This window comes from Zingiber officinale, chromosome 4A (assembly GCF_018446385.1).
Source record: "Zingiber officinale cultivar Zhangliang chromosome 4A, Zo_v1.1, whole genome shotgun sequence".
In the NCBI taxonomy this organism is placed as follows: domain Eukaryota; kingdom Viridiplantae; phylum Streptophyta; class Magnoliopsida; order Zingiberales; family Zingiberaceae; genus Zingiber; species Zingiber officinale.
In genome coordinates this window covers 102,856,749-102,868,821 of record NC_055992.1, presented here as the reverse complement: position 1 = coordinate 102,868,821, position 12,073 = coordinate 102,856,749, and positions in this window count along the sequence as shown.

Genomic DNA, 12,073 nt, shown 5'->3' with positions numbered 1-12,073 from the left:
CCAAGCTTCTAAATTCTTCAAGTGGAGGATCTAAGAGGAGAGTTTCACAAGGATTGGTACGCGAGCAAAGGGTGGCTTGGAGATTAAGGCATGCAAGAGAGAGAGGATTATCTTCCCTACACCTTATAGTAGTAAGATCTAGTGAAAAGATGTAAGTACCTCTCACCGCAGTATGAGTAGCTTCGTTAATGCATGATATGATATGTTCTAAATGTGTTGCATGTTAAGGAGATCGAAACGTTTTAAACATGCATATTGCATGTTAAAGGAGATAGATGCTATGAAATGTAAGATGCCCTATAACGCTTTGGGATTAAGAGCATGTTTGGGTTATCTTGGTTTGCTTCCCATTAAGTTTTGGGACTAAGAAGTATAATCAAGTGCCTAAAGTGTTTCTCTATAAGTGCGGGGCAATTAAGCGCACATAAGGTGTTTGGTTAAATGTCAAGCAAGTGCAAGTACAAGAAAGTAATAGGTAAAAGAATTATTTTACTTTAGAAAGACATGTACTGGACACAAGGTCCTTGGGTGGGCTCCTAGATCGCCCCTAGGCTCCTAGACCGCCTAGTAGTACCTTAATGAGTTCGGGATTAGCTACCTCGGATCTTATTAAGGATGCGCACAAAATGATACAATGTCGGACCCAAGCAAGTGATTATTATTTTCACTATTATGTAATACAAAGTTTTAAACCTCATGGTTTACTTAGTGGAAGTTTCCTAAGTTGAGAATTGAGTTATGTAGTGCAATAGTGACAAACTCAATAGAATGCCAAGATGCCTGTTTTTATTTTGTTACTAGCATGATTTTCAGTTGTCGGTTTGCATGATAAACTGGTTTGAAAATACATGTCATGTACATATTTCTGAAGTATGATTTTAGTGTGATCTACTAGCAAAAGCATGTTTACAATGTTGTATTTTTATTCAAGCAGTTTAAAAAGCATGTCTTCTTTTAATGTATTATTTTGTGAGTAGTTGGTACTTACTAAGCATCCGCTTATAGATTGCATTTCCTTATACTGCAGATAAAGGTAAAGGAAAGCTCGAGTAGAAGGAGGCAGCAGGAGCAGTGCTTGGGGGTGTGTGTGTGGCGTAACAATGGAAAGAGATCCGAGAATTGTTGATTTGGGGAACATGTAGAACTTTAGTTTTGTTTCTTCTCTCCATATTACATAAAATACTGGCATAAGTTGGTTATAAAGGAATTGACGGCTTGGCAGAATTTTTGGATGGCAAGTGAAAGCGAAAAAGCGGAGGACAAGCTTTTCCAGTTGCGAAGGGGGAGGCTCCTCACGACCCGTGGCACGGCCGTGCGGATTCGCACGACCTCGGGTAGTCTCCTCTCGGCCATTGCTACACGACCGTGTGGAAGCACATGGTCGTGCCCTTCCTCCTCTCGGCCAAAGGTGACACGATTGTGCCCTTCTTCCTCTCGGCCGAGGTGACACGACCGTGTGGGATCACACGGCCGGACACCTCCTCCTCTCGACCATTGCTACACGGCCTTGTGATTTCCACACGGCCGTGTCTTTCCGTCTCTCTACCGAAGTGACACGGTCGTGTGAGGGTCACACGGTCGTGTGAGGGTCACACGGTCGTGCCCCTTCTATCCTCTACCAAGGGTCACGACCGTTCAACCCTCACACAGTCGTGCCCTGTATCAGTTGAGAGTACAACACCTGTCAAGGCCACACGACCCAGACCCATTAGAAGCTTCCGACTCCCTTCGACCCTACGTGGCTGCAAGTCAAGTCCTACCAGTCGTAACAGGTTAGAATAGATCTATGAACTAAGCAGCCTATAACAGGTAAGAAGGCCGAAAACTTTAGATGAATCAGGAAAGAGTAACGTTTGTCCTGTAATTTAAGAGTATGAGTAAGGGTTGGCGTTTACAATCAGAGCCTGGTAGCTTTGAAATTACTTAATCATTTTTCGAGCAACTTTAAAAACTTTCTCTTTTTCTTTAAAAGTCTTTTCTTTAATTCTTAAGTAATATTTTTTATTCTTTATCTCACACTGCTAATCCCAAGTTGAAAGTCTTAGAATTTTGTTTTCTATCTTTTTCTTGCAAGAATGTCGACATCCTATGAAGGGAGAAACATCTATGAACCTCCATCGTACAATCAAGTCTATTTCAATTCCTTGAGGTGAATGATGGAATGTTTGGTAGGAAGCAACAATTTTGACAACTGGATTGCACTGAGACAACCTTCTCAAAACTTAGAAGCAAACACAAAGGTAATGAATATATTAATTAGTGTTTTTCCTAATAAAATTTTGTGTCAATTAGAAGATTACAAGAATGCATTCAAGTTGTGGACCAAATTGATTGAGTTTCACGAGACTCCGTCGAGGCTAGAAGATCAAGGAAAAAGTGAGCTTAAATCAATGTTCGAATCCGGAGAGCTATCATCAGAGACATATTTAGAAGATCAAGATCAAATAAACTTCACGGCACTAATCGTTGAGGGGAGGCAGATGGATCCGAACATGAGTCTGAACAAATACTCGAGCCCGAATCCGAGATGACAACAATCAAGGGGGAGAGCCCTAATGAGGATTCAAAAGGTAATATTATAAATACAAAATTTAAAGATCACATAAAATATTTTAAGTGCAGTGAGAAATGACACTATAAAAGTAAATGTTCAATGTGTTGGAGCAATCTGGGTACCCTAGGTTTTGATGTTTGGGCAAATGTTTAAGTTTGGTTTATTGTTGTATTTGATATGCATTGTGAGTGTGCAGGATACAAGTACAACAAGGAAAGTCCAAGTGTGATCTTGGCAAAGGAGGAAAGTCCAAGGATGAGTCTTGGCGGTGTAAGTCCAAGCAGATAGTCTTGGCAATGTAAGTCGAAGTGTGACTTGGCAATGGACGAAGTCCCGGAGGTGCGACCTCTTGGCAATGGAAGACCCAAAAACAATGACAAGGCTGATGGAAGCTCTAGAAGGAAAGACGTAAAGGATGGGGAGGCATCCGAGGGACGCAAGGCTGATGGAGGAGGCTAGAAGGCTAGGTCTAGGTTGGTCGGGTGAGGACGAGTGCTGAGTGAATGTACTCGAGGGTAAAATCCTAGAATTAGGGTTTTACTATAGCGTTACTGTAGCAGTCGACTGGTGGTTTCATCAGTCGACTGGTGCAGTCGATTGGGCAGTCTACTAGGAGCGAATAGAATGCTTCTGTTCGCTCAGCCAATGTGGAGCAGTCGATTGATACTTTTACCAGTCGACTGTTATCGAGTAGTTGAGATGTAACGGTCGAATTTCCACAAGAGACCAGCCGACTTATAGTTTTGGCAATCGACTGGTAGGCGAGATTTTCCAACCCGTGGCCTATATAACCAAGCCATGGGAGATTGGTTGAGGTTGACGAAAATAAAGGTGGTTAACCCCTATTAGAGTCTCCAAGGTCTTCTTGAGTGATCAAGAGCTTGTGCGAGTTTGTGGCGAGATTTCTCCATCCACAAGGAGCTACTCGAGCTAGCCGGAGGTTTTCTGGGAGTCATCCACCGACGGATTGGGATCATCCACCTTACGGACAACCGTGGAGTAGGAGCTCTGATCTCCGAACCACATAAATACCTTGTGTTACGATTTTTTTTTTTTGTTTATTGTCTTTCCTTATTGTTATAGGGTTTAACTTTCTTCTTGTTAGTTTGTATTTTATTTTCCGCTGCACACTAACAAGTGTAGGAAGTGACAATTTGGGTGAGACACTATTCACCCCCCCTCTAGCGGACGTCAAGGTCCCAACAAGTGGTATCAGAGCAAGGTGAGCTCTTGTTGGACTAATCGCCAAGGGAGTAAGTGCTAGAGGAAGAAGATGGAGTCGGAAGGTTCGCTAGGATGGGACATCTGAATCCCACCTTCATATGAGCGCGAGGACTTCGACTATTGGAGGAAGCGTATGGAGATGTGGTTCCAAATGAATTGGAACCAATGGATTGCGTTGGAGGAACTATTTAAAGCTCCAACGGATAAGAAGGGAAAGTGCCTCTGACCTCGATATTGGACCGAGGAGCAAAGGGAGCAATCGGAGACGGACAAGGAGGTAACTAGAATTTTAATTAATTTATTATCTCCTAATGTGATATTGAATGCAGGTGAATACGAGAACGCAAGTGACCTTTGGAAAAAGGTAATTGCGCTTCATGAGAGTCCTACACAAATCCAAGAAGAAGAGGAGCCCAAAGAGAAGGGCTCATTGGTACAAGAAGAGAAGAATCAATTGGATGTTGACACGGGCTCAACATCCGAGGAGGAGAAGGAAGATGAGGAGGTATCATCTGTTGGAGCAATCTAGGTGCCTTAAGTTTTGATGTTTGGGCAAAGGTTTAAGTTAGGTTTATTGTTGTATTTGATATGCATTGTGAGTGTGCAGGATACAGGTACAACAAGGAAAGTCCAAGGGTGAGTCTTGGCGGTGTAAGCCCAAGCATGTAGTCTTGGCAACGTAAGTCCAAGTGTGATCTTGGCAAAGGAGGAAAGTCCAAGGATGAGTCTTGGCGGTGTAAGTCCAAGCATGTAGTCTTGGCAACATAAGTCCAAGTATGACTTGGCAATGAATGAAGTCTCGGAGGAGCGACCTCTTGGCAAAGGAAGACCCGACAACAATGACAAGGTCGATGGAAGCTCCAAAAGGCAAGACGTGAAGGATGGGGAGGCATCCGAGGGACGCAAGGCTGATAGAGGAGGCTAGAAGGCTAGGTCTAGGTTGGTCGGGCGAGAACGAGTTCTGAGTGAATGCACTCGAGGTAAAATCCTAGAATTAGGGTTTACTGTAGCAGTATTGTAGCGTTACTATAGCAGTACTGTAGAGTTACTGTAGCAGTAATGTAGCAGGCGACTAGTGACTGTAGCAGTTGACTGGTGACTGTAGCAGTCGACTGGTGCACTATAGAGAGCCGTTGAGAGAGCCGTTGGACTGACACCAGTCGACTAGTGCAAGGACCAGTCGACTGGTAACGGGAAAATCAGCTTACTGATTTGTTCCAAGCTCTATAAGAAGGAGCTTGGGATGGCCGGCCAAGGGGACGAAATTAGACTTGGTTAAAGACTAATTAGTAGTCACCAAACGTGCTCAAGGTTCTCTTGTGTCCAAGTGTTCTTGGTTGGTGTTGTGGTGAGGTTTCTCCACCCACAAGGAGTTGCTTGAGTAGCCAGAGTTTACCGGGGGTTAATCCATCGAAGGATCGGGATCGTCCACCTTACGGACAACCGTGGAGTAGGAGCAAGTTATCTCCGAACCACGTTACATTGACGTGCATTGGTTTGCATTTCCTTTCTTTGTCTTTTAGCTTTCATATTCGTATTTAGTTTCATATTATTCCGCTGTGCAACTAACGAATACGTAGGAAGCCATCGATTTTGGTGAGACGCTATTCACCCCCCCTCTAGCGGGCACATCGGTCCCAACAAGTGGTATCAGAGCGAGGTCGCTCTTCTACGGACTAACCGCCAAGAGAGCAAGAAGCTAGAGGAAGAAGAAGATGGAGTCTGAAGGATCTCTCGGATGGGATATCCGAATTCCACCTCCGTACGACAAAGAAGACTTCAATTATTGGAGGAAGCGGTTGGAGACATGGTTCCAAATGGATTGGAACCAATGGGTTGTCTTGAGTGACCCATTTGAAGTTCCTATGGACAAGAAGGGTAAATACCTCCGACCTCGGCATTGGACCGAAGAGCAACGAGAGCAATCAGAGGCGGACAAGGAGGTAACGAGAATTTTGCATAATTTACTACCTTCTAATATTTTGTTGAGTGTAGGTGAAACCACAAATGCAAGTGATCTTTGGAAAAAGATCATTTCCTATCATGAAGACCCTATAAAAATCCAAGGAGTGGAAGAGCCCAAGGAGAATAGCTCATTGGTCCAAGAAGAGAAGGACCAATCCGATGTTGACAAGAGGTCAACATAGGAGGAAAAGGAAGAGGAGGAAGAGAAAGAGAAGGAAGAGGTGGAAGAGGAGAGATCTTCCACATCCTCAAGAGATGAAGAAGTGGAAGAGTCCACATCTTCAAGTGAAGAGGAAGAAGAGAAATCCGAGGAAGAGGAGATCTTGGAAGCTCAACCCTCTACCTCAACTACCAAGAAGAGCACAAAGGACCACATCAAATGTTTTGAGTGTGGTAAGATGGGGCACTACAAGAGTAGGTGTCCTTCGCTCAAGAAGGTAAAGGAGGTGAGCTCTAAACTTATTAAAGTTAATTTAGAAACTAATGTGAGTTGTAGGAAGGAGAAGAAGAAGGAGAAGAAGCACATTAGGTGCTTTACATGTAGTAAGTGGGGTCATTACCACACAAAGTGCCCAAGGAGAGGAGAGCTCAAGAAATTGGCGCACTTGAAGAAGTGGGAGAAGAAGAGAGCTTCAAGGGTAAGGGAGGTAAACCCTAATTTGAATGCTAGTTCAAATTTAAATCGTTATAATGCTATTTATCATGAAAATATAATGCATGATAAACCTAAGGACAAATATATACCTCCTCATGTTAGATCTACCATACCTAAGGTTAGAAAGGTAGATAACTACTTAGGAAACAATTCTAAGGACTTTAGATATAAGCCTAAGGCTAGCAATGCTCATAAGAATAAACAAAAATCCAAATCTATAGATTTGGTAAGGGAAAACCAAGTCTTAAGGTCAAGACTTGATAACTTAGAGAGAACCTTAGCAAGAATGGAAAACTTGCTTAAGGGGCAAAGTGAGCACAACCTTGGAAAAGCTAGACAAGAGTCATCCAATGGCTATAGAGGTTTGGGATACAAACCCAAAGCCAAGAAAGATGTGACTTCCTTTCATAGAGTTCCATATAGCTATGGAACCAAACCTAGGGCTAGTGGTCAAGCTAAAAGTACAAGGGAAGTTGTCCCTAAGAGTACTTTTGCAAAGACCAATGTGACTAAGACTTCTAAGAAGTCCAATAAAGTCACAAATAAGGTTACAAGGGGAGTTAGCCCTAGAAGTGACCTAGTGGAAGTAACCAAGGCTTCTAAAAAGCCTAGAAAGGTCCTTAGGAAGGTATCTAGGGAAGTCATCCCTAGTGAGTACCTAGAGCATCCAAGGAGCACCAATAGGTTTTGGGTTCCTAGGAGCATAGTCTCTACACCCTAGATGGGTTTAGAGAGTGTCAACTCCAATTGGAAGGGTAGTTAACCCAACCTTGATAAAAGTTGACACTTGAAAGCATTTTCAAGGTTATTGTTAACCTTTGAAAATGAAAATGATTATTAAGTGTACTCTTTAAGAAGAGTAAATTGTGTCAAAATTTGAGGATTTGAGTTTAACTTAAATTGACACAAATATGAAAATACAAGGAATACAAGTTGGGATCTTGGTCTCCTTTTGATGGGTTAAGGGAGACTTTTAACCTTAATCCAAAGTAATCACTATTTGGAAGAACAAAGTATGTCAAATCTTAAGGAATTGAAATACATGTAAATTGGCACACTTGAAAAGGATTAGAAATGGCTAGTTGAGATCTTAGCATGTTCTTAAAGGATTAAGAGCAAAATTAAGTCTCAATCCAAATGTTTGATCCTTAAAGAGAGTAATATGTGCCAAACAAATATTTGAGGATTGAATTCTTAATTTCAATTGGCAAAAATAGAAAATGGATAAAAGAAATGCCAAGTTGGGTTTTGGCATTCTTTCAAGAGATAAGCAATCTAGGCTTAATTTTAAGGTTTTAGCTAAGGTTTAAGGATACTTAGATAGATGATCTAGGTATATTTTATTTATGCTAAAATACCATGATTGATTGCATATTATATGTCATGACATCATGTGTTGCATTCATTTTATTATGAAAAATACAAAAATATCATGTCATGTCATACATACATCATGTAGCTATAGCATGCTTCGCTTTTGAAAATTGCTTATTTTGATGTATGCCATTAATCATCATACAGTATGTCAATTTCCTTATAATTAAGGACAAAAGACATTTATTATGTATGGAAGTGTCCCAATAAGAGGGATCATATCAAGTGGCATCCTAGATGGATGATCATGATTTTTACAATGCCTAGATAGAGATGCATGATCCCTTAGTTTAGGGCAAGACCAAATATACATCTCACAAAGAACTATAAGGTGACTTGTATGTGTTTTAATACACGTTAGATACAAGTGAGATGTTAAGATGGTGAACTAAACTCAAGATGTTGATCTAGTGCATCTTGTTGAGTTTTAGGTTCATCAAAACACATAGTTATGTGTCTTCCAATCATTGGGAAAGCTAATGTACAAGTCATGTGCATTGAGCCCAAAGAACGTGGTTGGATATTGATTTTGAAAAAGATTTCAAAATACTTTTGAAAAACCTTGGTGAAGACTATCTTTTGATAGTAATCATCATTGGAAAGTTAGACTCAAACTAGGAGAAAACATTGAAGTTTTCAAGAGTTTTCAAATTTGTGTCAATCTTTGAAAATAGGAACTATTTTCATAGAAAACTATTTTTCCTTGATAAAGTATACCCTAAATAATGTCTACATGAATTTTCATGATGAAAACAAGTATGGATTGGTTAAGAAAAACCAAAGTGAAGTTTCGGTTGAGGTTTAGTTTCATTATTGAATTTTGAACCTCAAAACTTCGGGTTTTGGTTTTCCTAATTATTTAGGAACCCCAAGTCATTATTGGTGCAATGATAGAAGTTTGACCATGTTTTTAGGGAGAGTTACTTTTTGAAAACATAAAAATCTTTTCCAAGACCAAAAGGAGGTCAAGTGTTAAGGTAGCACATGACATTGGTATGAGAGGTGTTACCAAGGACAAGGGAGAGTCATCCAAGGCCAATAAGAAGGAATATGCTAGGGTAGCATATAATTATAGCAAGGATTAGGTGTCCAAGATTAAGGACAAGAAGAAATTAATCAAAGACAAGGTGTCTAAGGTTAAGAAGGTGAGTTTAGTAGGCCAAGTGTCACCCGAGGTGCATCGAAGTGGCCTAGCCATAGTGGATGAGTCACCAAGGGAGGTGACTAAGGTTAAGATTCCTAAGGATAGGAAGAGCTTTTGGGACCCATGATAGATGGGTTATCAAATGTGCCAAGTGGTTAGGAGACAAACTTAAGTCTCTAACCTAGTGGGTTGGCACAATTGAGATGTGTTTCATGCATGAAAATATGATATTGGAGGTCATATTACATAAAAATTAGTTTTTGATGTATAGATGCCATATAAAGCCATGCTAGGGAAGTATTGTGATTTAGTATGGGCAGATACATCAAGAGGAAGCCAAAACTAAGACTTTAGGTCAATATTCAATTGAACGATTTAGCTAGTTTTGAATTTTGTATCAATCTTGGGATCTGTGATAAATATATTTTTATATATATTTTTCCCAAGTAGACAAGGGTACAATAGACCTCTCCACAAAATTTGGGGATTTTTGGAGGTCTAGGGAATTTCTGGTGTATTTCTGAAGTTGGCCTGAAAAGGCTGATTTTTGCAGAAATAGGGTGCCAGTCGACTGGTGCAGATACCAGTCGACTGGTAACAATGTTTTTAAGTACAGAATGTTTCTGTAAGCTCATTTTGTCGATACCAGTCGACTGGTGCCGATACCAGTCGATTGGTAACAGTAGATTTCGACCACATAATGCTTCTGTAAGGTTCTGTCGAAGGGGGCAGTCGACTGGTACCTATTTCAGTCGACTGATACCAGCCTAAAAGTGTCTTTCAACACTGTTCTTGACCGTGTTAACTCGTTTAGATATATGAGATCTATGGGGGATAAATACATGAGTTTAGGGTCAATTTGGATGATAAGTTTTCAACAATTGGGATATTGTTGGAGCTCTTTTTGATGTATGGCAAAGGGGGAGAAGTTTAGGTTTAAGTGGGAAACCTATACACCTTTGCAAGAAATCCTAGCTCGAGGGGGAGCTTAGGTGAAGGGGGAGCGATTGTTTAGGCAAAGGGGGAGAAGTTTACCTTTGCGGGAAATCCTAGCTCAAGGTGGAGCTTAGGTGAAGGGGGAGCCTAGAGATTTAGGTTCCATTATTTATGCATGAGTTGATTTGCATATTTATTTGCATATGTATTGCATTTATGTTTCCCTAACTTAAACAGGTTGCCAAACATCAAAAAGGGGGAGATTGTTGGAGCAATCTAGGTGCCCTAAGTTTTGATGTTTGGGCAAAGGTTTAAGTTAGGTTTATTGTTGTATTTGATATGCATTGTGAGTGTGCAGGATACAGGTACAACAAGGAAAGTCCAAGGGTGAGTCTTGGCGGTGTAAGTCCAAGTATGTAGTCTTGGCAACGTAAGTCCAAGTGTGATCTTGGCAAAGGAGGAAAGTCCAAGGATGAGTCTTGGCGGTGTAAGTCCAAGCATGTAGTCTTGGCAACATAAGTCCAAGTATGACTTGGCAATGGATGAAGTCCCAGAGGCGCGACCTCTTGGCAAAGGAAGACCCGACAATAATGACAAGGCCGATGGAAGCTCCAGAAGGCAAGACGTGAAGGATGGGGAGGCATCCGAGGGACGCAAGGCTGATGGAGGAGGCTAGAAGGCTAGGTCTAGGTTGGTCGGGCGAGAACGAGTGATGAGTGAATGTACTCGAGGTAAAATCCTAGAATTAGGGTTTACTGTAGCAGCACTTAGAGTTACTGTAGCAGTAATGTAGCAGTCGACTGGTGATTGTAGCAGTCGACTGGTGCACTGTAGAGAGCCGTTGGGTTGACACCAGTCGACTGGTGCAAGGACCAGTCGACTGGTAACGGGCAAATCAGCTTACTGATTTGTTCCAAGCTCTATAAGAAGGAGCTTGGGATGGCCGGCCAAGGGGACGAAATTAGACTTGGTTAAAGCCTAATTAGTAGTCACCAAACGTGTTCAAGGTTCTCTTGTGTCCAAGTGTTCTTGGTTGGTGTTGTGGTGAGGTTTCTCTACCCACAAGGAGTTGCTTGAGTAGCCGGAGTTTGCCGGGGGTTAATCCACCGAAGGATCGGGATCGTCCACCTTACGGACAACCGTGGAGTAGGAGCAAGTTATCTCCGAACCACGTTACATTGACGTGCATTGGTTTGCATTTCCTTTCTTTGTCTTTTAGCTTTCATATTCGTATTTAGTTTCGTATTATTCCACTGTGCAACTAACGAATACGTAGGAAGCCATCGATTTTGGTGAGACGCTATTCACCCCCCTCTAGCGGGCACATCAGTCCCAACATCATCCACATCTTCAATGGAGGAAGAAGTGGAACCATCCACATCTTCAAGTGAAGAGGAAGAAGAACAATCCAAGGAAGAGGAGATCTTAGAAGCTCAACCCTCCACCTCAACTACCAAGAAGAGCACAAAGGATCACATCAAATGCTTTGAGTGTGGTAAGATGGGACACTACAAGAGTAGGTGTCCAATGCTCCAAAAGGTAAGGGAGGTAAAGCCTAAACTCAACAAGGTTGATTTAACTAATGTGAGTTCTAGGAAGGAGAAGAAGCACATTAGGTGTTTCACGTGTGGTGAGTAGGGGCACTACCACATAAAGTACCTAAGGAGAGGAGAGCTCAAGAAATTGACGCACTTGAAGAAGTGGGAGAAGAAGAGAGCTTCAAGGGTAAGGGAGATAAACCCTAATTTGGATTCAAGTTCAAATTTAAATTCTTTCATGCATTCTAGAAATAATTTTTATTATTTACCCAAGCATAATCATGGATTTAGATATAATGATAGAAATAGGGTCAATGTAGGAGATAACCCTATGAGACCTATTCATGCTAAATCTAGTAAGAATAAACCTAATAAGACCCAAACCACTTGGCCAAAGGGAAGGAAAGTAGGTGAAAACCTAAGCATTAATCCCAAGAAAGGGAGACATATGCCTAGAAAGGTGGGTAGATCTAGGGATGTCCAAGGTGGACATGTTGACTTTAGGGTTAGAACCCTAGAGTTGAAAATCAAGCCTTGAAGGCAAATCTTGAGAAAATGGAGAAAGTTCTAGAGAGATTCATTATTGGACCTAAAGGATTTGACATGTATTGGAGTGGTCAAAGACCCAAAAAATATCAAATTAGGTCCCTCCAAGACCAAAAGGAGGTCAAGTGCTAAGGTAG